Source organism: Notothenia rossii (assembly GCF_949606895.1).
Source record: "Notothenia rossii genome assembly, chromosome: 2".
Taxonomy (NCBI): Eukaryota; Metazoa; Chordata; class Actinopteri; order Perciformes; family Nototheniidae; genus Notothenia; species Notothenia rossii.
In genome coordinates, this window is record NC_136904.1 from 33167812 (window position 1) to 33192831 (window position 25020).

The following is a 25020-nucleotide window of genomic DNA, read 5'->3' on the forward strand; positions in this document are numbered from 1 at the left end:
ATGAGAAAACTCTGCATTATTTGGTGCCTTGGTCAGAAAATAACATGGGATTCCAATAGACATCAGGATTGGGCTCCCCTTCCTCTGTCACATTCAAGATCATTAGAACTAACGCCCTCATCTGAATATGTAAGCCAATGGCAGATGACACCTGTAAAGTTGCAACTGAAATTAAAATATACATTTTTTCAGCTGTTTGCAATAAACAAATTATACAAGAAATGTTGACGTAGTTCAATGAAACTAATATTACAAGGATTTGTATCCAAATTCAACAGAAAATGCTACTTTTAATGACAACTGCAGTCTCAAAGTCATTCAACCCCTTCATTACAAGCATCTTCAGTACAGCACCCGTTATGACCTGCTGCAATGGTCATACTATGACGGGCACTAAAGAGTCTTCCATTTCTTCTTCTGAAACCATGCCTTGGTGGGCTTTGAGGTATCCTTGGGATCATTGTCCTGTTGGAAGGTCCAATTGAGGATGAACCCAGATGTATTCAGACGGACAGTAGGGAAAAAAGAATGTGTTCATTGAACCATGAAGGATGTCAACATGCTCTAGTTTAAACCCACAGTACAAATATGAGACTGGACACGAACATAACATGTCCCCTTTTAAAATAACAGATTTCTGGGACTGTGCAGTCTTTGAGGTTATGTGCTCTCTCCGTGTTTTCTAGTCGTCAAAGTATGGAAATCCATCATGATAAAAAACATATCTGTTTTGTCTGAACCACATTTTTCCAAAACAATTCTTCATTTGCTGTTTTGATGATTTTCTATCACCCTACTTAGACTTAGACATACTTTATTGTCATTTCAACAAGACACAGAGTGTACTACATCCATGTACAACATGTACAACATCTGTCATACTGTAGGTGTGGATTGAAATCTAGCGACTGCAAAGACCCCAGCATATCATTCATGTCATTCAGCAAACCAACCCAGTGTTATCTGTATCTGCACTCATTCATTTATTAGTTTATCTTGAATTTTCAGAAAATTACACGGTTTGTTGTGGTTTCTGTTGACGTTGCCATCCTAAGGAATACCGTGAACATTGTTTAACACATGATGAAGGAAGAAATACACACACCCATCAGGTTAATCAGTTTACTGTGGCTTATCTGGTTAATTTATTACACTTGGTGAATTAATTCTAATGAGTTCTCCCTTTCCGATATCTCCAATAGCTATTAGTTTAAGAGGAATCTAATCAAGGTGTGTGTGTACGTGCGTGAGTAACTTGGATGCTCTTGCCTGAATATAAAGCTGGGTTTTCATTTCTCATCTCATATCCTTGAACATTTCCTAAAGTTTAAGTTCCCCTATCCTCGTCTTGTCCTTGACTGCACGCCAACCATTTATCTGGTATGCGATAAAAAACTTGTATCTGGGTTTCATTTCTCCAAACTGCCTCAGAAGTTAAATAACCATGGTTTCCATTGCACGTCCAAACCCAACCCAGTCTCACAAAAAAACGTGTAATAACTACGTTGGTCCACAACGTAGGACGTAGTATTTCTACAAAAATGCCTGGCGTCTATGTCACGTGATCTTCACATTTCTCCCTGCAGAAAAACAAAACATGGCCGAACTTTGTTTTATTATATGTTGAAGCACTTATTTTAACTGATATTATACATATGTATTATACTCTTATAAGATGTATAGATAGTATAAGAAATGTGCAGAATATGACAGTTTAATGTTGGAGGTATACACACATATTGATAGATGTCTTGTGATGCACTGTTGAGGAACCTGCGACCCAAGTTTTTCATCTCCGGTCTTGTCAGGTATTGAACAATCAATAAATAAAGAACACAGAATTATTAAATATAAAACACAGAATTTGTGTGATTATACTAAATGATTTACAAATAAACACCACTGCATATTTACAACTGTTACACATGCTGATGTAACGCAAATGTTTCCAACTTGGGATCAATAAAGTATATCTTATCTTAAGATGATCGATGGCCACTGCCATATTTGCAAAATGTGCCTCTGAACCTTGACAAGTGCATGTTACAGGCTTATTAATTAACAACAGGAGGGGCCACAAACTTAAGACCAGCTGTTAAATAAAGCTCTTCTGACCTTAGCTGTCATGTGGGTATATATTAATGCTGCCCATTATGGGCACAAGCAATTTTCACCCATTTATTAATTATATGTTTTAAATGTGAGTGTTCCTATCCCCTAGACCTCCAGGGATGTACACAGTTTAATACTGGCAACTTCTTATTATAGGAAATACGAAAACGTATTTTAAAACTACAACTCCCAGTCGAGACGTGCCATAGATAGAGAACATGTTGCGAAACACAATAGCCATCATGTGTAGTTCTGGGGACGGAGGGGGGGGACGGGGTGGACCCGTTCAAATCCAGTTTTGGACAGTCTGCCGTGGTTCCATCCCATTTCAAGTGCTGTTCGACGCTCGGCGTAACCCTCGGAGCACTCTCCAATCACAGAGCTTGAGGACTATCACGGGGTTTGTCCATGGGTTTGTCAAGCGAAGCAGAGAGAATACTTAATTCCGGGTGTAATATTCTGTAAAGCAAATGAGCTGCTCCGACCCTCGGTCCTGACGGACTCCAACTCGTGTTTATTAATCAAACAAATAAATAAACACAAGGATAATTATGTGTTATTGTTGAGTAAATGGAGAATTGCACAGGGAAAATAACGTATCTATTGTGGTGATTGACATTATTCACCCACGGATCTATGGGTTAGGGTATTGTTCTGCACGGACATTTTAGTGAGCCGGACTTCCTGTCTCCGTCGGTCTTCGCTTCCCGGCATGAAGCTGTTTACATGTGTTTTGAGATGCTAAATAAAAGCTTGTACCTTTGATACCCCGCCTCCGACTACCATCTCTCGGCACCACACTATGCCACAATTTCAGATGCGGATTTTGTTAAACTAATACGTTTGCGCTGTGGACCAACATAATACATTGACGGGGAAGGGGGTAGCAATAAAGATAACACCATTTTACACAACATAACAGAAATAATATCGATAGCAGCGTCCCTAGCAACCACCTTGGTAACAATGAAAACGTTGTATAGACACAATTTCCTGAAGTAATCTTCGTAATAACTAGCAAACTAAAGATCATGTACATCCACTGCACACATAATCTGAAATAACAACTCATATTTCACGCATCAAATGACATCAAAACGCATTTTAATGGCCAAACTAACTTTAAAATAGGCATTTTAAACCGAGAATAAAACAAAGTTCGGCCATGTTTTTTTTTTTCTGCAGGGAGAAATGTGAAGATCACGTGACATAGACGCCCAGCCATTGGAATGAATGGTGAAAAAAACGTAGGGATCTTACAATTTCAGAGGCATTTTTGTAGAAATACTACGTCCTACGTTGTGGACCAACGTAGTTATTACACGTTTTTTTATGAGACTGGGTTGTCCAAAAGAAAAATGGGGATATTTCAGAAAGCCAATGTCCAATTATGCCAAAGCTGAAATCAAGAAAGAAATGTAAAATAAGAGTAAGAGGTTAAATTAGATTTTTTTCACAACAACAGTAATATTTTCAGGTAATAGAATGAGGATTATGATTGTTATTCTGCCTTAAACATATCCTTTCCTCTTTTATGTTGAAGCCTTTGCTCCCTTAAATATTATCACTTCCAGGGTCCCTCTGTTTTTGTTTGACTAAAAGCAGTTAGAGATCTTGTTTTGGGTAAATGTGGAATTGTACGTCAATGGAAAAGGAGAGTGGGAGGTTAATACAGTAGGAGCGGGGGAGTCCAACTTCTGAGCCTTGACACTTACCACACACCAAGACCGAGAAACACACACACACACACACACACACACACACACACACACACACACACACACACACACACACACACACACACACACACACACACACACACACACACACACACACACACACACACACACACACACACACACACACACACACACACACACACACACACACACACACACACACACACACACACACACACACACACACACACAGGACTTTTTCCTCGTACCAGTTCAAACACTGACTTATGGGGACCCACCTTTCCCTTTGCCGTAGAGAGACAGCAGAGTGCTTGAACTGATCATAAAAAATTCAGCTACATTTCTGGCTATTTAGAATTCAGTTTTGGTAAAAGAGTGTAGAGATCTGTAGACCTGAAATTCTACAGGACTGTGAGGACGGGGCCGGGACTGGGCGGGAGTGGGCGTTTCCTGACAAAATTATGACTTATGAGAACCCCTCTGGATTAGCTGGACATTACCCATACACACATATACACACAGTAAGTCCCTGAGTTATGAGGACCACAATGGTATATCTGGAAAATATACACACACACAGAATCGTAGAAAACCTGTACTCATGAGGACAATAATGGTTTCACTGGACATTATCCTCAAACATGTGTTGCGCAATATTTTGTTACTGAAAAAGTAGCCCAATACTTCAGTTTATTTTAAATGTTGAACAGAAAAAAGTATTTAACTTAGGAGAGCAATAGTAGAAAGAGCAGACCACTTTCTCATGTTCACAGACCTCAGTGTTCAGAGACCTGAACATCAAGATTTGCAGCTTTTTTCTTGTTGCTTTGATGACTTTGATGACGCTTTGATAACACCTGTTTTTAATAACCATATGCAGGGATTTTGCGATGGACAATACAAGTATTTCTGACAATCTCTTTACCAGTCGGCTGTCATTGTAAAGTTACAGAGGATTTAATTCTGACAGAGACCTTGACATATGATAGAACCTGCACAGCCTAAAATGATCATGGAAGGAAGTGAAATATTGAGAAATGTTGTATTTTTAGTGGACAAGTGAATATTAAGTTGATTGAGTTGCAGAAGCGAAATGCTAACGTTATGCTATAAACTAACTACAGCAGGGTAGCTGCTTCCACGTCTCGCCAACTTCAGATCCATATTCAAACATACAGATTCTAAATGGTACGAGTTGAAGCGTTTGTTTTGACAGTTTGCAGGAAGCAGGTACTTGCTTTCAAGCAGAACAGGGCAAACTAACTTAGAGGAGTGTTTACGTGTTTCGTTGTAATGACATACAACGTCCTCCACGACTTCTGTAGTCCTATTCAGCCACTTGGTAACAACCATCGTTTTTCAGACACGTCAACTCTTCAGAAATCACCAGTGGGGTCACTGCTGATGGATTTAATGTCGTAGAATGTAGAACGTCATCCGTCTCTTAAATGTGTCTCAACCACAGACCTTATTTCAGATATTTTCCTAATTCCTATAGAGAAATCCCAATGGCTCTGAGACGAGGGAACAGGGAGTGGTGAAATGCTGACTCACTTCCTGGTTTTAGGACTCATTCCTGCACCACTATTTGGAGTTCACCTATGCACACACACAAACACAGAGGCCATTGTTATGATGAGCTCAAAAGGGATAATGGTTATAATTCTTAAACAAACCTAAGTTATGAGGAAATCTAGTATAACTGGGCATTTTATACAGACACACACTCACACAATAGCCTAACAATACCTTAGTTATAAGGACATCTGGTATAACTGGACATTTTATATACACACACTAGGGGTTTCACAACTACCAATATTTACGAGTCGACTAGTTTTTCAAAATAGTAGTCGACTAGTCGACTAGTCGTTACGTCATAATAAAGACACACAAAGAGAGGTTTACAACTGTATTTTCTATTGGAACTCATACAGTAACATTAAACACTGCATTTTAATTTGTGTTACATGGCTGAGTAAATAACAAACATTGGACTCACCAAAATCGACAGCAAAAAACTCTTGTTTACATAAATGCCACGTAAATCCAGTGCGCAACACTTTATTCGCTGTCCTCCACGATAACGTCCACCTTTCCATATTTTTGGTTTGAACAGCAACGTATCGACATGTGAGGGAAGGAGGCTTGACCGCTTTCGGGTGACAGTGTTGCCTGCCAGGGAAAAAACCCTCTCACTCGGGGTGCTTGTGGCTGGAATAGCCAGGTAGCTCCTCGAAAGCGGGGGAAGCGGTGCACGTTTTCTGCCCACCACTCCAGTGGATTATCCATTGTGGGGATATGCGGTGTCTGCTGGCAGTAATCCCGTAGCTCATCATCCGCATCACTGTAGACCCGTGTTTTCTTGCTGTTCGTTTGCCTCTGTTCAGTGCTGACGCCGGTCCGTCGCTCACTGGTGCTAGCATTACTGCTAGTGCTAGCTGTCGGCAGCGGGTACTAGCAGTAATCTTTAGATGGTTGCGCATAGCAGATGCATTTGTATTGTACTTCAGTACAGCTGTACACAACGACACTTCACCGTGGAGTTGGTTACATCTTCGTTGAAGTACTGCCATACATAAGAATGTCGGACGTGTTTTGTAGCATTTTGCAGCACCTCGTTTACCTCCATTTTTTTCACGACTAGTCGACTAGGGCCTACAGCGCCGACTAGTGGTAAAGGTAGTCGACTAGTCGATTAGTTGGTGAAACCCCTATAAAACACACACACACACACACACACACACACACACACACACACACACACACACACACACACACACACACACACACACACACACACACACACACACACACACACACACACACACACACACACACACACACACACACACACACACACACACACACACACACACACACACACACACACACACACACACACACACACACACACACACACACACACACACACACACACACAATACCTTAGATATAAGGACATCTGGTATAACTGGACATTTTATACACACGCACACACACTAGCCTAACAATACCTTAGTTATAAAGACATCTGGTATAACTGGACATTTTATACACACACACACACACACACACACACACACACACACACACACTAGCCTAACAATACCTTAGTTATAAAGACATCTGGTATAACTGGACATTTTATACACACACACACACTAGCCCAGTGGTTCTCAAACTTTTTCTGTCAGGCCCCCCCTTTGGAGAAAAAAAAAAGTCGGGCCCCCCCAAAACGAATAATCAGGCTCAGTGGCGGCGCCAGAGATTTATTTTGGGGGTGCTGTGGGGTAGCTTGACGTTTCATAGAGGGTGCTCAAACATTTAGGGTTTCCCATTAATGTACCGGTCGCTACAGTGGAATTTTCTACTGCAACAATCCCCACGCAAATACACAACGTACCCGCGACTGTTACAATGAAGGCTCGATATTCAGCTCACGGCATATAGGTGTAAGCAGGGATAAAGTGCTATTTTTATAGGTGATGTGTGGACGTCACATAGGGGGGTCCGGGGGCAAGCTTCCCCGGGAAGATTTATTTTTAAATATTGAAGTTAAAAGCATCAATCTGGTGCACTTTGAGAGCGAAAGGAAGAGATCTATGGATACATCTCTCAACACCCATATGAAACAGAAATGTAAACAGATTTACTTTTTCTTGATGGATATTTTACAAATCACCCTTTTAAACTTTATTCTTGTTTTACTGTCATATAGTATTTCATACCTGTTTTTCATTTATTCTCTTATTTTTTTATAACTATAATGATCATATAAACGTGTGCCTCGGAAATAATTATTTACATTAATGGTGACCAAAACATTTGAGACCCACTGAGATAACACTGAGAGAGTCCTTTAGCTCTCAGTCTGACAGGAGAGGACTCTCCTCCACTTTGTTGTTGAAAAAACTCCTTATATCCGTTAGCGTAGCTCGCTAGCACCAGAAGCTAACAACAACGATCTCCAGTACCGGTGCGCTCTCTCTCTCTCACGTGCACACAAAATGGCTCGTTCCACACACACACACAGAGCCGAGCTTTAATGAAACAGAGACCCAGACGTAATAGTACTGTACTGCATCATATTATTTTCGAATCAATAATTTTTCAAATTATGATTTTTATTTTATTTTTTATTTTTTATCTTTTTGTATTTTTTTTTATAACCATTTTTCCTCCTGGTCTCTCGCGCCCCCCCTGGCATGCCTCTGCGCCCACCAGGGGGGGCGCGCCCCCCACTTTGAGAACCACTGCACTAGCCTAACAATACCTTAGTTATAAGGACATCAAGTATAACTGGACATTTTATACACACACACACACTAGCCTAACAATACCTTAGTTATAAGGACATCAGGTATAACTGGACATTTTATACATACACACACTAACCTAATAATACCTTAGTTATAAGGACATCAGGTATAACTGGGCATTTTACACACACACACTACCCGAACAATATGTGTGAACCACCCGGATTTAACAGGTCTCTAACCATACACAAAAGCATTCTTGATGTTAGACTGGTTGTAATAAAGGGAACAGGACACAGTTTTTCAGCTCTCTGTTGGTTAACAGTCTAAATCACTTGCACAGTTTTAGCTGAGGTAAAAGAGCCCCTACATCTCTCACCAATGACAAAGGAATGAGCTCCCTAAGATGCTGCTATTGTGTGGCCTGCAAATGAATATATTTTTTTTACAGGATTTCTGTACCAGTTGAGTGTACAAAATTGACAAGGCCTTTAATTTGCAGATATTTCAAATTCTTTTTTTAAAGATGTTTTTGACCAGAGTGCCATTATTCCAGAGAGAGTGTGAAGTTGGAAGACAGAGGATAAGACATTGCCTGTAAGCTACGGAGGGATTGGGATTCGAACCCACCTAGTGGGCAGCGGAGACAACTTTCATGGGCCGCGCGCACTAACCAATGTGTCACCTCTAAAGAATTGAATATACTGACATAATTTATACGTTTTACCTCAAAAGTGAATATTAGACACAGATTCAAACTGTAAAGTCAATGGGATTTCTTCAAATAAAAAGGACAACAGAGTCAACAGCTTGGATTTAAGCATTTACCTCATTTTTAATGAACATTATTCATCACCAACCTTTCTTCACTTAAAACTAAAACATCTTTTACCAAATATATTTGTTATTATTTATACATTTTAAAATTAAATGCTTTGAAAAATAAGGTAAAATAAAAGTGTATCTATGTACAAATACAGTGGGGGCAAAAAAGTATTTAGCCAGCCACCAATTGTGCAAGTTCTCCCACTTAAAAAGATGAGAGAGGCCTGTAATTTTCATCCTAGGTATACCTCAACTATGAGAGATAAAATGAGAAAAAAAAAATCCAGAAAATCACATTTTTAAAGAATTTATTTGCAAATTATGGTGGAAAATAAGTATTTGGTCACCTACAAACAAACAAGATTTCTGGCTCTTACAGACCTGTAACTTCTTCTTTAAGAGCCTCCTCTGTCCTCCACTTGTTAACTGTATTAATGGCACCTGTTTGAACTTGTTATCATTATAAAAGACACCTGTCCACAACCTCAAACAATCACACTCCAAACTCCACTATGGCCAAGACCAAAGAACTGTCAAAGGACACCAGAAACAAAATTGTAGAGCTGCACCAGGCTGGGAAGACTGAATCTGCAATAGGTAAGCAGCTTGGTATGAAGAAATCAACTGTGGGAGCATTTATTAGAAAATGGAAGACATACAAGACCACTCATAATCTCCCTCGATCTGGGGCTCCACGCAAGATCTCACCCCGTGGGGTCAAAATGATCACAAGAACGGTGAGCAAAAATCCCAGAACCACACGGGGGGACCTAGTCAATGACCTGCAGAGAGCTGGGACCAAAGTAACAAAGGCTACCATCAGTAACACACTACGCCGCCAGGGACTCAAATCCTGCAGTGCCAGACGTGTCCCCCTGCTTAAGCCAGTACATGTCCAGGCCCGTCTGAAGTTTGCTAGAGAGCATTTAGATGATCCAGAAGAGGATTGGGAGAATGTCATATGGTCAGATGAAACCAAAATAGAACTTTTTGGTAAAAACTCAACTAGACGTGTTTGGAGGAGAAAGAATGCTGAGTTGCATCCAAAGAACACCATACTTACTGTGAAACATGGGGCTGGAAAAATCATGCTTTGGGGCTGTTTTTCTGCAAAGGGTCTAGGACGACTGATCCGTGTAAAGGAAAGAATGAATGGAGCCATGTATCGTGAGATTTTGAGTGACAACCTCCTTCCATCAGCAAGGGCATTGAAGATTAAACGTGGCTGGGTCTTTCAGCATGACAATGATCCCGAACATACCGCCCGGGCAACAAAGGAGTGGCTTCGTAAGAAGCATTTCAAGGTCCTGGAGTGGCCTAGCCAGTCTCCAGATCTCAACCCCATAGAAAATCTTTGGAGGGAGTTGAAAGTCTGTGTTGTCCAGTGACAGCCCCAAAACATCACTGCTCTAGAGGAGATCTGCATGGAGGAATGGGCCAAAATACCAGCAACAGTGTGTGAAAACCTTGTGAAGACTTACAGAAAACGTTTGACCTCTGTCATTGCCAACAAAGGGTATATAACAAAGTATTTTGACTTGAACTGTTGTTATTGACCAAATACTTATTTTCCACCATAATTTGCAAATAAATTCTTTAAAAATCAGACAATGTGATTTTCTAGATTTTTTTTCTCATTTTGTCTCTCATAGTTGAGGTATACCTAGGATGACAATTACAGGCCTCTCTCATCTTTTTAAGTGGGATAACTTGCACAATTGGTGACCGCCTAAATACTTTTTTGCCCCACTTTACATACAGCTCTACAAAAAAATGCTACCACTGCTAAATCATCAGTTTCTGTGGTTGTACTAGTTATAGGTATTTGTTTAAGTCAAATTTACATTTTTGATTTATTCTATTTACTACCGACATCTCTCCCAAATTTCAAATACAAATATTATTATTTAGAGCATTTATTTGCAGAAAATTACAACTGGTCAAAATAACAAAAAAAGATGCAGTGTTTTCAGACCTCAAATAATGCAAAGAAAACAAGTTCATATTATTTAAACACAGCTTTCATGCGTTTTGGCTGCCCTCCACCAGTTTGTCACATGGCTGCTGGGTGACTTTATTGTCAGACTTATTGTCAGAGCAGAAGGAAGCACGATTTGTTCCAGGAGAACCTTGTACGTCGTTCAATTCATGCGTCCTTCACAAAGACATTCACCCGTGCTGAAGACCCCCCAGATCATCACCCATCCTCAACCAAATGTCCAACACCTGGTCATCTTATGGTTAGACAGAGACCTGGAGAGGCCCTAAAAGCCTCACTGTCCCGCACCCACTGTGACATTTGGTGAATGACGCATGAATCGAACCACGTACAAGGTTCTCCTGGAACAAGTCGTGCTTCCTTCTGCTCTGACAAAAAGGATTGTTTTTTCCAGCAGGACGATACTCCATGCCACACAGCCAAGTCAATCAAGGTGTGTTTGGAGGATCACCAGATCCAGACCCTGTTATGGCCACCACAATCTCCAGACCTGAACCCCATGGGAAACCTCTGGAATGTGAACCAGAGGAAGATGGTTGGTAACATGCCATCCATCAAAGCTGAGTTGCTTGAATTGTTGCACCAGGAATGACATACAGATGGAGCACTGAATTTCGGACTCCAGTTTACAGCTTCCTGCCTACCACCAGCCAAAGACCAGTATAGAGGAATGTTAAGCCCTCCCACTATTTTCCAAGAGGGCATTGCCAGATTTTCAATTTCAGGTTTTAACCAGGAGATGGCGCTTCATTCACAAATACAGAAAGACAAGTTTCATGGACTTTCAGTTGTGTTTTGAAGAGCATTTTAACACATCAATATTTTAGATCAACTAAAGTATATCTAATCTTGTAATTCAATAATATATAGTCTTTATATATTAAATAATCATAATTATAATGTAAATGTTTACATTACACTTCTTTATTTGTTATGCTCATACTTTTACCTTTACAATCGTTTGCTTTAATATGCAGTATATTTTTGTGTTTGCTTCTTCCTGCTCCCTTTCGGACACATACTGTATGATTTATTATTATTATTAATATGAAGATATTATTAAGATAAGATAAGATGTTACTTTATTGATTGAACATTTTAGTTTAGAATGTGCTGTCCCATGGTAATTCAGAAGGCTCACAGGTCACATTCCGACCATTATTTAAAACAATAGGTGCTTTCACACCTTCTACAGTTTGATTTGTATAGAGGGAGCTCTGTCAGTTTTCGAATTACCCATTTGCTTTCGGGGAGCCCTATTTTTCAGAGCACATCCTGCTACTAAATATGTCACACGCACGCTCTGTTGACTGGCGCAGCAGCGTGGATGCGATCAATTGCTATAAAAACACTCTTCTACTAATACAGACGGTGTCACTATGCCGGCGGATGTGGCCGTTGTTGAAGCCTCTTCAGGCTCCGCATCGGCAGGCCTCTCCCTCGGTGTGGAGCTGTCAAACTCGACCCTAACGCCGCTTACAGCCGGCCAACTAAAAGATGTTTTCCGTTCACGTTGTCATTTTCAGTTGTGCTCTGTCTATGTTCAGTGATGCAAACTTGTCACCTTTCGGCGAAATTCGCCGTTTTGAATCCAAAATAAGTCGTTTGTGTGATTCATGTAGATCTGCAATACAAATATTTTTGGGGTATGGGGGGGGCTGGGACCCGGAGTAATCTGCGGCCGTGAGCTGTTATGTGCCATCATGACACGCATGGTGTTCTTTTTTTATATATTATAATGAAGTACGAGCTGTGTGCACGAGTCTTCCTGCCTGTCGGCTCTGCTCATGGATGTATAATAAGGCTCTGCTGCTCCGAGATGATGGTCTAGCTTCAGCAGCTACATTACCTACGGGTGCGTTCGTTAATATTAACTGTGCGTCCGGAGTCACTGTGGCACAGACTGGACCGCTGGTGAACAGCTGTTAGAACGGGCCGTTCAGGTGTTCAGAGCACAGCTCCCTGTCGGAGCGGCAGAGCGTGATGTGAACTGAAAAGTTTTTCTGTGGCAATATTATTTAAGGAATCGTTGAGCTAGCTAGCTAGCATACATTGTCACTATCTGCTAACGTTAGCTTTAGCCTTCTATTTCTAATAGTTTTTCATAGGCTATAAACAGAGGTGGTATAAGTATATATATTGTACTTGAGTAAAAGTAGAAGTACTCAGATCTTGTACTTGAGTAAAAGTAATAGTCCCAGAGTGTAGGAATACTCTGTTACAGTAAAAGTCCTGCATTCAAAATGTTCCTCAAGTAAAAGTAGAAAAGTATTATCATCAAAATATAGTGAAAGTAGCGACAGTAAAAGTAGTCATTGTGCAGATTGGTCCATTTCAGAATAATAGATATGATATGTTTTATAATGATTGATCATGAAAGTGTTCTCAAAGCTGCTAAAGGTGCAGCTAGTTTGAATGACTTTGTATACTGCAGGGTAGCTTGTGAATTTACTCCAGGTGGAACTAAAGTCTGATTTAACACTTGATTATATTTCACTTAATTAATCCAGATCTGTGAAGTAACTAAACGTATTAAATACATGTAGTGGAGTCAAAGTACACCATGTACCTCTGAACTGTAGTGGAGTAGAAGAACAAAGTAGCAAAACATTGAAATACTTAAATAAAGTACAAGTATCTCAAAATTGTGCCCAAGTATAGTACTTGTTGAGTTTATGAACTTAGTTACTTTACACCATGTGGCTATAAAGATAAAAAGACTTAAGCCTTGCACAGAGGCCTGAAAATACATTTTCAAAATGCTCAACAGTGCTGCCAAAATTATAAACTGACTGCTCCACAATTTGAAATAAATGCTTTTATATATTTCTATTATGTGACTCTTTGGCGTTTCTGTTATTATTAACACTGCTGCTTTAGTTGTTCTGACTGCTAAAATCCTCTGTCATTCCGTGGGGTGGGGGAGCCGGGGGCTCGGATCCTTGTCACCTTTTTCATACCTGATGAGTTTGCATCCCTGTAGGTTAAAAAGCCTCGGTCACCTTAATTCATGTAATAAAAACATCTCAGGTCAGTAACACTCAAAGCTAAATGTGCAATACCATGTTCAGCTATGTTACTATTTATAATGTTATTGTTGTTACATCAGAAGATGTACATATTGAAATGATTTCTTAACTTACAGTAGGCTATTTTTTACAATGTGTGTTGGAAGGATTTATTAAATTACAATGAATATTGTCATTGTTGAAGGCTTTTAGAGAAGGGTGAACTATAAGCCTGAATTACATAACATTTTATACCTAAAAACATAAAAGCCACAATAAATAAGTCACAATTATTGTAGTTATTTGTACCTCCCGTATTGCTTTCAACCCACCAGCTTTTATGGTGTTGTTACGTCACTAACTGTAAGCTTGTCACATACAGTCTATGGTCACTCAGAGTAACCTACTGTTAATTTAGCTGCTGGAGAAGAAAGATCAGGGGGGGAGGGGGGGAGAGAGCTGTGGTTGATGGGCCATTAGTTGTGTAAATACACAGCTGAGAGCTGCCATTTCATTCAGACTGTTTAAAAAACTGTAACAACGGACTATTTTTCTTAGCGGATGCATGTGAATTTAAATCAATACATACAACTATTTTTTAAATCAATAAAAACATTTTCTAAATCCATAAAAGCATTTCAATTAATATTGGGAGTCATGTCGTTACTTTGTTGAGAATGTGGCCATGTAATAAGCGGGATAATTTGCAGCGACTTGTTCTTTATGGGGAAAATAACACCCTTCATCCAGATGAGGATCCCTCCGCTACACTTTGGGATCCTGATCGACCGACGAAACTCCATTAAAATATACATATTTTTGGTGAATTACTGAGTTTAGGCACGTTAATAACGTTTTAATGAAGTTGAATACAGTATATTCATATGTGTCAGTGTATTCATGTCAATTCGGCGAACATAAACATAAATGATCGTGGTGAAGATGATGATTAAATTAGGATTAAAGATCGAGAGCCGGGCTGCATTTCCTCCCGTTCGTTTTTTTCGAATAACAAAATTATTTTGTTAAATAACAACATGTTGATGTTTTGTAAATGATTACATGTCTCTTATTTAGCATAGAGTATTATATCCGTGACATATGGATCTTAACAAAGTTCCGCTGTACATCCAGCGTACTGTATCTGACTTTATTTCACATGAGCTCCAGTGTGGAACCCCACTGCACCTCCTGGTGGATCAATGATCCATTGCAGCTGGCTTCATTATAAATACATTTATCTATCACGGGGGCGGTCTCAAGTCAAGCTGGAGGTTTTCCCTTGAGCGAGGGCAGATCACGTACCAATCACGGCCCTCGCGTTTCAAACTGTCCGAAATGAATCGCTCCATCTGTAAAGTCACCCAGCAGCCATGTGACAGACAGGCTGTGATTCAAAATCAGGGTTATTCCACCATCTGGTGATCCTCCAACCACACCTTTCAATGTTATAATTTTTGAGGGCGCAAGAAGATTCTTTGGGGTTTGCAACAGACTTAATTATTGCCCTCTCAGAGAATGAGACCGTTACAGCTGTCGTGTTAAACCTTGGAAGATTCTGAGTATTGTATGTGGTCGGTTCATTATCAGACCAGGAAGCCCCATCAGGGATGAAATCTTCATCAAGTTGGAATGTGTCAGAGGTAGTAGCAGCCGTGTCTTGTTGTTCAACACAGTTCTTTGTAGAGACGGTTGGTGCAGTCTTACCATGGGGTGGCTTTGAATCCCTGATGGTGGCAATGAGATGATCCCAATCGTTATTTGCTTCAGAGTCAGGTGGGCAGTCTTCATCAGCGCTGGATCCATCGCTGCTAGACGCAGTTTGTAGTCTTCATCACAGCAGGAACCTTCATTACTGGAAAGGCAGATGTCCTTCACCTTTGAACAAAAAAGGAACACCAAGTTTGTATTTTCTTCATTATCCAGAAAAATGTACTGGCAACATTTGTTGAGCATTATTTTAACATCGAATCACTGTGCATTTCACAGTCAAATTTAATTTTAGTTAAGTTTTTGAAACCAGACCCAGAGCCCACGCAGCATTCTCATCTGTTTGTCATTACTGGTGTCACTTTCTGGTTGCTAACAAATGCCATTGTAACACATAAACACACATCAGCGCACACTGGGCTCACAGGGAGGGGGGGGGGCAGGAGCTCCAACAAGGCGTGTAGGACAGAGAGTGAATACACATACTATACAGAGATGCTGTATGAGAAACCAATGTGAGTTTGGAACATTGAACATTATAAATCTATTCTAGTAGACCTCAACAATGGATCAGTGGATCAGTCGAAATCGATCAGTGGAAATGGCCATGTCATGGGACCATTAAAAGTTATGGAGGTGGGCGCATGCTGGATGAAGGCAATGATCTAATGTCTAGTCATGTCAACAGGTTGTAAAATCATCTGTCCTTACAAGGACTGCTGTCCCTACAAGACACCGTGTGACTAGACGGCCTTTATCTTTCTGTGTAGTATGACATTATACAGAAACCTTTCAATGCTGTCATTTTTAACTCCTGTTGACATCATCTGTCCTTACAAGGACTGCTGTCCCTATAAGACACCCTGTGACCAGACGGCCTTTATCTTTCTGTGTAGTATGACATTTAACCCATTTCAATTTGACCCAAAGTATGGGGAAACGGAGCCTCCTTACCAAGACGATAGTCCTGGTAAAATAGCTTCAATCTATACCAGTCAGTGACACGCAACAATGTATGGAAAAACAATACATTGAAACTTACCATCTTGTCCCCTGATGTGTTTGGAGTTGTACGAAGTTCGGTCCCAGCCTCTCGTGTCCCACCACATACGTCCTGTAAATAAGTGAAAGACAGGCACGACTTTAAAACATTATTGACTCATTTCCATCAATGTGACACAAATCTGAACATTAACACGACTTTATTCAATTCATTAGCCAGCAATGAAAATAAAAAGACATTATTAGCCCCTATATAACATGTTAGGGCCTAAAAGCAATTTATCACAGAGCAATAATTGATAAAAATCTACTAACACATTGACTGTTGGCATGCTATGTGTGCAGCAGCCATCAGCATATCTCATCCAAGGAAGAAAGCTGATGAGCACAGTAGGACTGTAATGTTAACCATATAACAAGTTGGCATCCTCATTTTGTTTCATGAATGCCATTGTAGCGCTGCTCCTCTGTTCCAAATACGACTTCTACTAACTCTTACTCTGAGCATTTATCTTTTCATGGTGCAGCAAATAACAGTCTACAAACTATGGCTTAAATAATATAGACACATATGTTTCAGTTTCTGGAATTTGACTAATCTTTCACAGCATTAAGAAAAGTAGAATACTGTCACAGGCCCGTATTGTTTCCCTCTACAGCCCGACACAGAAAGTGATTGTGATATGAAGTACAACTTGCCATTTTGGTTGGTGGGGAGGACGGAGGATCTCTGTCGGGCTCAGGGTTAGAAGCTTCTTCACAGTGAGCCTGAAATTGTAACACAAAAAAAAGACACTGTTGTCACCTTGGTAGTGGTTTGATCTGACTTGTGTGCTGCAAAGGTTTAACAGTTATGGAGGTGTGCACATGCTGGATGAAGGCAATGATCTCATGTCTAGTCATGTCAACAAGGTTGTAAATCATCTGTCCTTACAAGGACTGCTGTCCCCACAAGACACCCTGTGACCAGAAGGACTTTATCTTTCTGTGTAGTATGACATTTAACCCGTTTCAATTTGACCCAAAGTATGGGGAAACGGAGCCCCCTTACCAAGACGATAGTCATGGTAAAAGCAGGATCCCCATAGTTGTATGTTATCTCCTCGTCTGGGAAAATTTCCTTTACAGCAAATAGGTACAAGTGTGGGGAATTTATTTTAATTGTGTAGCAGTCAGTTTATATTTTTGGCAGCACTGTTGAGCAATTTGAAAATGTATTTTCATGCCCCTGTGCAAGGCTTAGTCTTTCTATCTTTATAGCCACTGGTGTAAAGTAACTAAGTTCATAAACTCAAGTACTATACTTGGGTACAATTTTGAGCTACTTGTATTTTACTTAATTATTTCAATGTTTTGCTACTGTGTACTTCTACTCCTCTACAGTTCAGAGGTACATGGTGTACTTTTACTCCACTACATGTATGTAATACCTTTAGTTACTTTACAGATGTGGATGAATGATGTGAAATCTAATCAAGTGTTAAATCAGACTTTAGTTCCACCTGGAGTAAATCCACAAGCTACCCTGCAGTATACAAAGTCATTCAAACTAGCTGCACCTTTATCAGCTTTGAGAACACTTTCATTATCAATCATTATAAAACATATCATATTATTCTGAAATGGACCAATCTGCACAACGACTACTTTTACTGTCGCTACTTCAACTATATTTTGATGATAATACTTTTCTACTTTTACTTGAGGAACATTTTGAATGCAGGACTTTTACTGTAACAGAGTATTCCTACACTCTGGTACTTCTACTTTTACTCAAGTACAAGATCTGAGTACTTCTACTTTTACTCAAGTACAAGACCTGAGTACTTCTACTTTTACTCAAGTACAATACCTGAGTACTTCTACTCAAGTACAATACCTGAGTACTTCTACTTCTACTCAAGTACTGCATCTGAATACTTCTACTCAAGTACAAGACCTGAGTACTTCTACTTTTACTCAAGTACAAGACCTGAGTACTTCTACTTTTACTCAAGTACAAGAGCTGAGTACTTCTACTTTTACTCAAGTACAAGAGCTGAGTACTTCTACTTTTACTCAAGTACAAGATCTGAGTACTTCTACTTTTACTTGAGGAACATTTTGAATGCAGGACTTTTACTTTAACAGTATTCCTTAATTGTTGTATTGGTGCATACATGAGGATATGGTAAACGTTCTTCAGCAAAGCTAAGACATCTGTTTGAGCGGCCACTTTAGTATGATGATTAATGATCTATCGATCATAAATCTATTGATTAGATGAGAGGGGCACACATTTACATATTACATATCCTGAAAACGTACATTGTTGAAAATACGTGAGGCTGATGACCTAAGAGCAATGGCTAAAAGGTCAGGGTCATATTGATGAAACAATGCTATACGGTCTTTGATACTACATACTGTATGAGATGAATGGCTTACCTTTAAATGTGTTAATGAACCTGGCCTCTAGGAAGGGTTTGTCTCTGCCCAGAATGATATGCTCTATGGCAGGGGTCGGCAACCTTTTTGATATGAAGTGCCATTTAAAAAAAATTTTTTTTATCAGCGTGCCAACGATCGAGAATTATCAACGTGGGGGGGGGGGGTTGAGGAGCTTGACGCTCGTCAACTATCAGAAGGCGGGCGGGGGAGCCTCGCTGCGGCGAAGCAGTGTGTGGACCTGTCAGCGCAACTTACGTGATGCCGAATTTAACAAACACATTTAAATAATTGGTTTAAACGGCATAATAATAAGGACGATCGTCCGTTCTGTGATTCTCCAGACTAGAGCACACGTTATGATATTAGGGTCATGCAGAGTGAGATGAGATCGCTGTCCCTTTAAGAGAGAGAGAGAGGGGTGTGGCTTGTGCATGTGTGTTTGTGGATGGTAGAGCGACAGTAAGGGAACGTGTGTATGTTTCTGGAAGTGAAACGAGGCAGCAGAAAAACAGAGGTCTGTGATGTATTTTGTGAAACAGAAGAACAGCTAAATAAATGCAACGGCCTCCCAAGAAGAGCTCGCCTCTCTCCAGTCATTTAAGCTAAAGTGGGTTATTGAACCTGAAGCTTGTTGCTTCTGCCCTCCTCGACTACGGTCTGGGAGCCGACAGGAAAGTTCAACACACAGATGGCCAGTCCGCCCCTTTGTAGCATATCATTTCGATGAGAAATGAGCAGATCGCCAATGGGCTTTCAACTAAATACACAGCCACGCAAAAACTGCGGTGATTTTACAGCTCCTTATGGGTACTGCAATTAGTGAAGTACTTTCCTCCGTGGTGAAACGATCAGCACTGCACCACAGAGGAAAGCGGCAGAATGTCACCTGGAGATAAAGAGAGCGGCTGCGTTGCGTGCACGGCTTCCTTCTGCAGGTAACGGGGAGACGCGCTCTGGCGGCGGTCTCGTTCAGGATCCGAAAATACAATTTAAATATTTTGCACACTTATTCCACTTATTCCTAGTGTGCCACTGGTTACGGTGCCGTATTATACATCACTTCAGGGGACATTACATTGACTTACATGCATTTCCTGGAGACTTATCCTAACCTTAACCATAACCAACACATGCCTAACCCTAACCCTTACTCTAACCCTAAACAAGTCTTCACCCTAAAATTAATGATTCCCCTTATGGGGACCTCCATTTTGTCCCCATAAGGGAGGCGAGTCCCCACACGTGACTGTGTAAACAGATTTAGGTCCCCACAAGTATAGTAATGCTAGGCCACACACACACACACAAACACACACATCTTTGCAGAAAACTCCTCGAATGGACAAGGAGGGAAGGAAGAAAGCTAAGGTGGCGTAAAATGATTACGTCAGAGTTCAGTATGTGTTTCCAGTGCTGCTTTTTGATTGGTCATTGAAGAGTTTATCGCCGGCCACTAGAGGGCAGTGTCACTGCTGTCGCTGCCTGGTTATGCCGTGCTCTGACCCGGAAGTGCCGAGCGGCCATTTTAGTTCAAACATTGTTCATGCACTCCGCCTCGAGTTGAGACGTTCGTCCACTCATTCATGTAAGACTGTTTCCACTATTATATTATACCATATATTATACTATATATATATTATACTATTATACTACTATACTCTGTTTCGTGGTATATATTTGTGTTGATTGAATTGCATGGATGTAATACTTTGTCAGCTTATCTTGCTGCATTATTCTGTTTTAGGGTGTCGTCATCCTTGTCAATAAATCACCGAAACTGACATTGAGGAGTGTGTTTCTTCATGACGACACCATGGTCGTTGTTGGATGCCCTGTCCCCGGCTGCGAGTTCAAATCCGATGACTTGTCTGAAGCACTCGTCATTGCTATATTGACGATTCATGGATGTAGCCACCAGCACGCAGCGCCTGTCATGGCCGCGCCAGCCCAGGCCCCAGCCCCTCACGGCCCGAGACTCGATCGGCCCAAAGTTGATGTGGGCGTGTCAATAGAGGAATGGAACGTGTTCATCCGCCGTTGGAATGTATTTCGCGCCGGCTCAGGCATAGGGGACGCACAGGCCCCCTTCCAGCTGTTTCAGTGCGCTGGGCCTGTACTTGGAGACAGCCTGTTGAAAGCCGTCCCCGACGCCGTTTCCGGACCCTTGCCAGACCTGATCACCGTCATGCGTTCCCTAGCTGTCATCCCAGTTGCTACATGCCTCCTGCGCACCGAACTACTTCAGTTACGCCAGGAACGCGACGAGACATTCCGCGCATTCGCTGCCAGAGTGCGGGGTAAAGCAGAGACATGCGCATATAATGCGGTATGCGAGTGTGGTAAGGACGTGGACTATACCGACCACATTATCCGCGATGTGCTGCTCAATGGCATCTATGACTCGGACATACGCCGCGAGACGCTAGGGACAACTGACGTCCTGGTCAAGCCAGTTAATGACGTGATTGCACTCGTCGAGAACAAAGAGATGGCCCGTAACGCTCTCCCGTCGTCCTCCCTATCAGCCATGTCGTCATTCCGGCGCTTGAAGACGACTCCACAGGCGAGCCCCGCCCCGAGCCCCGCGGACGGGGCTAAACGTGCCTCGTGTCCGGAATGTAAGAACGTCTTTAACGTCTTCACGGAGGGGCCTCGCGGGTGGAACCCTAAGCCTCACCAGGTGTGCATCGGCTGCTACAGGGCCCGCCGACAACAGAGGCGTCAACAGCCGTCATCCGACAGTCAACAGGCCGCCATGGGGTCGGAGCTGGTATCCCAGGTCTCGTCGGTGCAAGCTGGAGCCCGCCCTGGCCGACGTCGCGGGAGCCTTCGCCGACGCCGCGCCCCTACGTCGCACGGCTGTGTCGACAGGCCTTCACCTATCATACTCGAGCACCACATCTTCTCCAAGGGCGAATGGAGGCGAGCCAGGCTGAGAGACCACCCCCGGGCGTTAATCACCATCTCGATGGACATGCCAGTCGGGCCGAGGGATGGCACCAGCAACCGGGGCTCGGCCGACGGAGCTCGAATATCCGCCGTCGCAGACACTGGCGCGCAGTCGGACCTTTGGTCTCTGGAGGAGTTCCTGGCCTGCGGTTTCGCGCGGGACGACCTGCGACCCGTCAGCCTCAGCCTGTTGGCCGCCAACCGCTCCCCTATAGCCATCGAGGGAGCGTTCTTCGCTAGGCTCTCGACGACCTGCAGCGGGGGCCGTACTACATCCTGCCGTTCCATGGTATATGTGAGCAGCTCAGTCCGGGCCATGTACCTCTCCTACGAGTCGTTGCTCAACCTCGGCCTCTTGCCCAGTAACTTCCCGTCGGACGACGTTGCAAGGGGGCCCAAGGACAGGCGTAGCCCTGACACGGCTGACACGCCAGTCCAGCCCCTGTCCATCAATGCGACGAGGTCAACCAACGGCGGCTGCGTGGGGCCAAGTGACCCCGGGGACGCCCAATGCTCATGTCCTCAGCGCACGGTCCCCCCGGCGCGCCCCGCAGCACTGCCGTTCCCTTGTACGCCAGAGAACAATAACCGGATGAAAGGTTGGCTACTCGGGAGATATGCCTCGTCGACATTCAATACTTGCCCCCATCGGGCACTACCATGCATGGAGGGGCCGCCTATCGAGATGCACGTGGACCCCGCAGCTATGCCTAAGGCATGCCACACCGCGGCTACGGTGCCTCTACACTGGCAGCGGAGGGTTCACGATGACCTCCTGCGGGACGAAGCCCTTGGGGTCATTGAACGCGTGCCGTACGGCGAGCCGGTGACGTGGTGCCATCGTATGGTAGTCACTCGGAAGCACGACGGTTCCCCCCGCAGGACCGTGGACCTCTCCCCCCTCAACAAGTTCTGCCAACGTGAGACCTTCGCCACTGAGTCCCCGTTCCACCTCGCACGCCGCGTCCCGAAGGGCACCTGGAAGACCGTCACGGACGCCTGGAACGGCTACCACAGTGTTCCCCTGCGTGAGTCGGATCGCCACCTCACTACCTTCATCACGCCCTTCGGCCGTTGGCGCTACACCAGGGCACCACAGGGTTTCCTGTCGTCAGGGGATGGCTACAACCGTCGGTTTGACGCCGTCCTCTCGGACTATGAACGCAAGGAACGTTGTGTGGATGACACCATCCACTATGACACCGACCTGGAGCAACACTGGTGGAGGACCATCGACTTCCTGACGCGTGTCGGCCGATCGGGGATCGTGCTGAATCCGGACAAGCTTCAGTTCGCGGAGAGGTGCGTCGACTTCGCTGGCTTCAGGGTGTCGGAATCTACCATCGAACCGCTCCCAAAATACTTGGACGCCATCCGGGACTTCCCCACCCCAGGCTCCACGACGGACATCAGGAGTTGGTTCGGCCTTGTCAACCAGGTGGCTAACTACGCCCAGTTGCGTGACACGATGGCTCCATTTAAGCCGTTCCTCAGCCCAAGCTGTGCGTTCCTATGGTCCCCCGTTCTGGAGGAGGCCTTCCAGACGTCCAAGCAAGCCATAATGGAGGCCATCCGCGAGGGCGTGGAGATCTACGACATGCAGAAGCGGACCTGCCTCCGCCCTGACTGGTCCATGCGTGGCATTGGCTACTTCCTGCTCCAGCAACATTGTCACTGTGCCTCGGGCATACCGGACTGCTGTCCAGGAGGGTGGAGGGTCACCCTCGCGGGCTCGCGTTTCCTGTCCCCTGCGGAGCAGCGCTATGCAGCCGTCGAGGGAGAGGCCCTAGCTGTGGCATGGGGCCTGGAACAGACGCGGTACTTCACGCAGGGGTCCGACAACCTCGTCGTGGTCACCGACCATAAGCCGTTGGTGAAAATCTTTGGCGACCGTACGCTGGATGAGATCACAAACTCGCGTCTGTTTAGACTGAAGCAGCGCACCCTCCCATGGCGCTTCGACATTGTGCATCTGCCTGGCAAGAGCAACTATGCCGCTGATGCCACGTCGAGGCATCCTTCCCCCTCGGGTTCAGCGAACGGCCTCTCATTGGGGCTGCCGAGCGGGCCTGACGCCATGGAGTCAGCACTCATGGCCTCCATCCGCGACGACGCACGGGAGCTCGGAGCCGTCTCTTGGCCCCTCCTCGCACGGGAAACAGCGGCTGATGGATGCCTCGGCCACCTCCTCCAACTCATCGAGCAAGAGGGTGGGATTGACGTTAACGACCCTGCCCTGGCGAGTCTGTCATCGGTCTGTGAGTCCGTCTACGCCCAGGACGGCGTCCTGCTCTATCGGGACCGCGTCGTGGTTCCCCCATCCCTCCGTGGGAGGGTCCTTCGGCATCTCCATGCCGCTCACCAGGGGACCTCAGCTATGGGGCAGCATGCCCGAGCCATAGTTTACTGGCCCGGGATGTCCGGGGACATTCAGGCCACCAGGGACGGGTGTGCAGACTGCAACCGCAATGCTCCGTCACAGGCGGCTACACCCCCCCGGCCGTCCCCACCCCCGTCCACGCCATTCGAGGCGGTGTTTGCTGACTTCTTCGACTATGGGGGCCGTCACTACCTAGTTGTCGGGGATCGGCTCTCGGGCTGGGTAGAGGTCCTGAGCTCTACGGCGGGTACTGCCCTGGCGGGCTCAGCTGGCCTGGTCCAACACCTCCGGTCGTTCTTCGCCACCTTCGGCGTACCGGAGGAGCTCTCGAGCGACGGTGGTCCGGAATTCAAGGCGAGCCACACCGAGGACTTCCTCCGCTTATGGCACGTCGAACACCGTGTGTCTTCCGTTAGCTTTCCGCAGTCGAATGGGAGGGCGGAGGTTGCGGTTAAGACTGCTAAGCGCCTCTTGATGTCCAACACCGGCCCGTCGGGCAGCCTTGATCAGGACCGCTTCCTGCGCGCTATGCTGCAGTTGCGTAACACGCCTGACCCCGACTGCGACCTCTCGCCAGCACAGATCATCTTCGGCCGCCCACTTCGTGGCTCGCTCTCCTTCGTGAACCGCCTCGAGAAGTTCT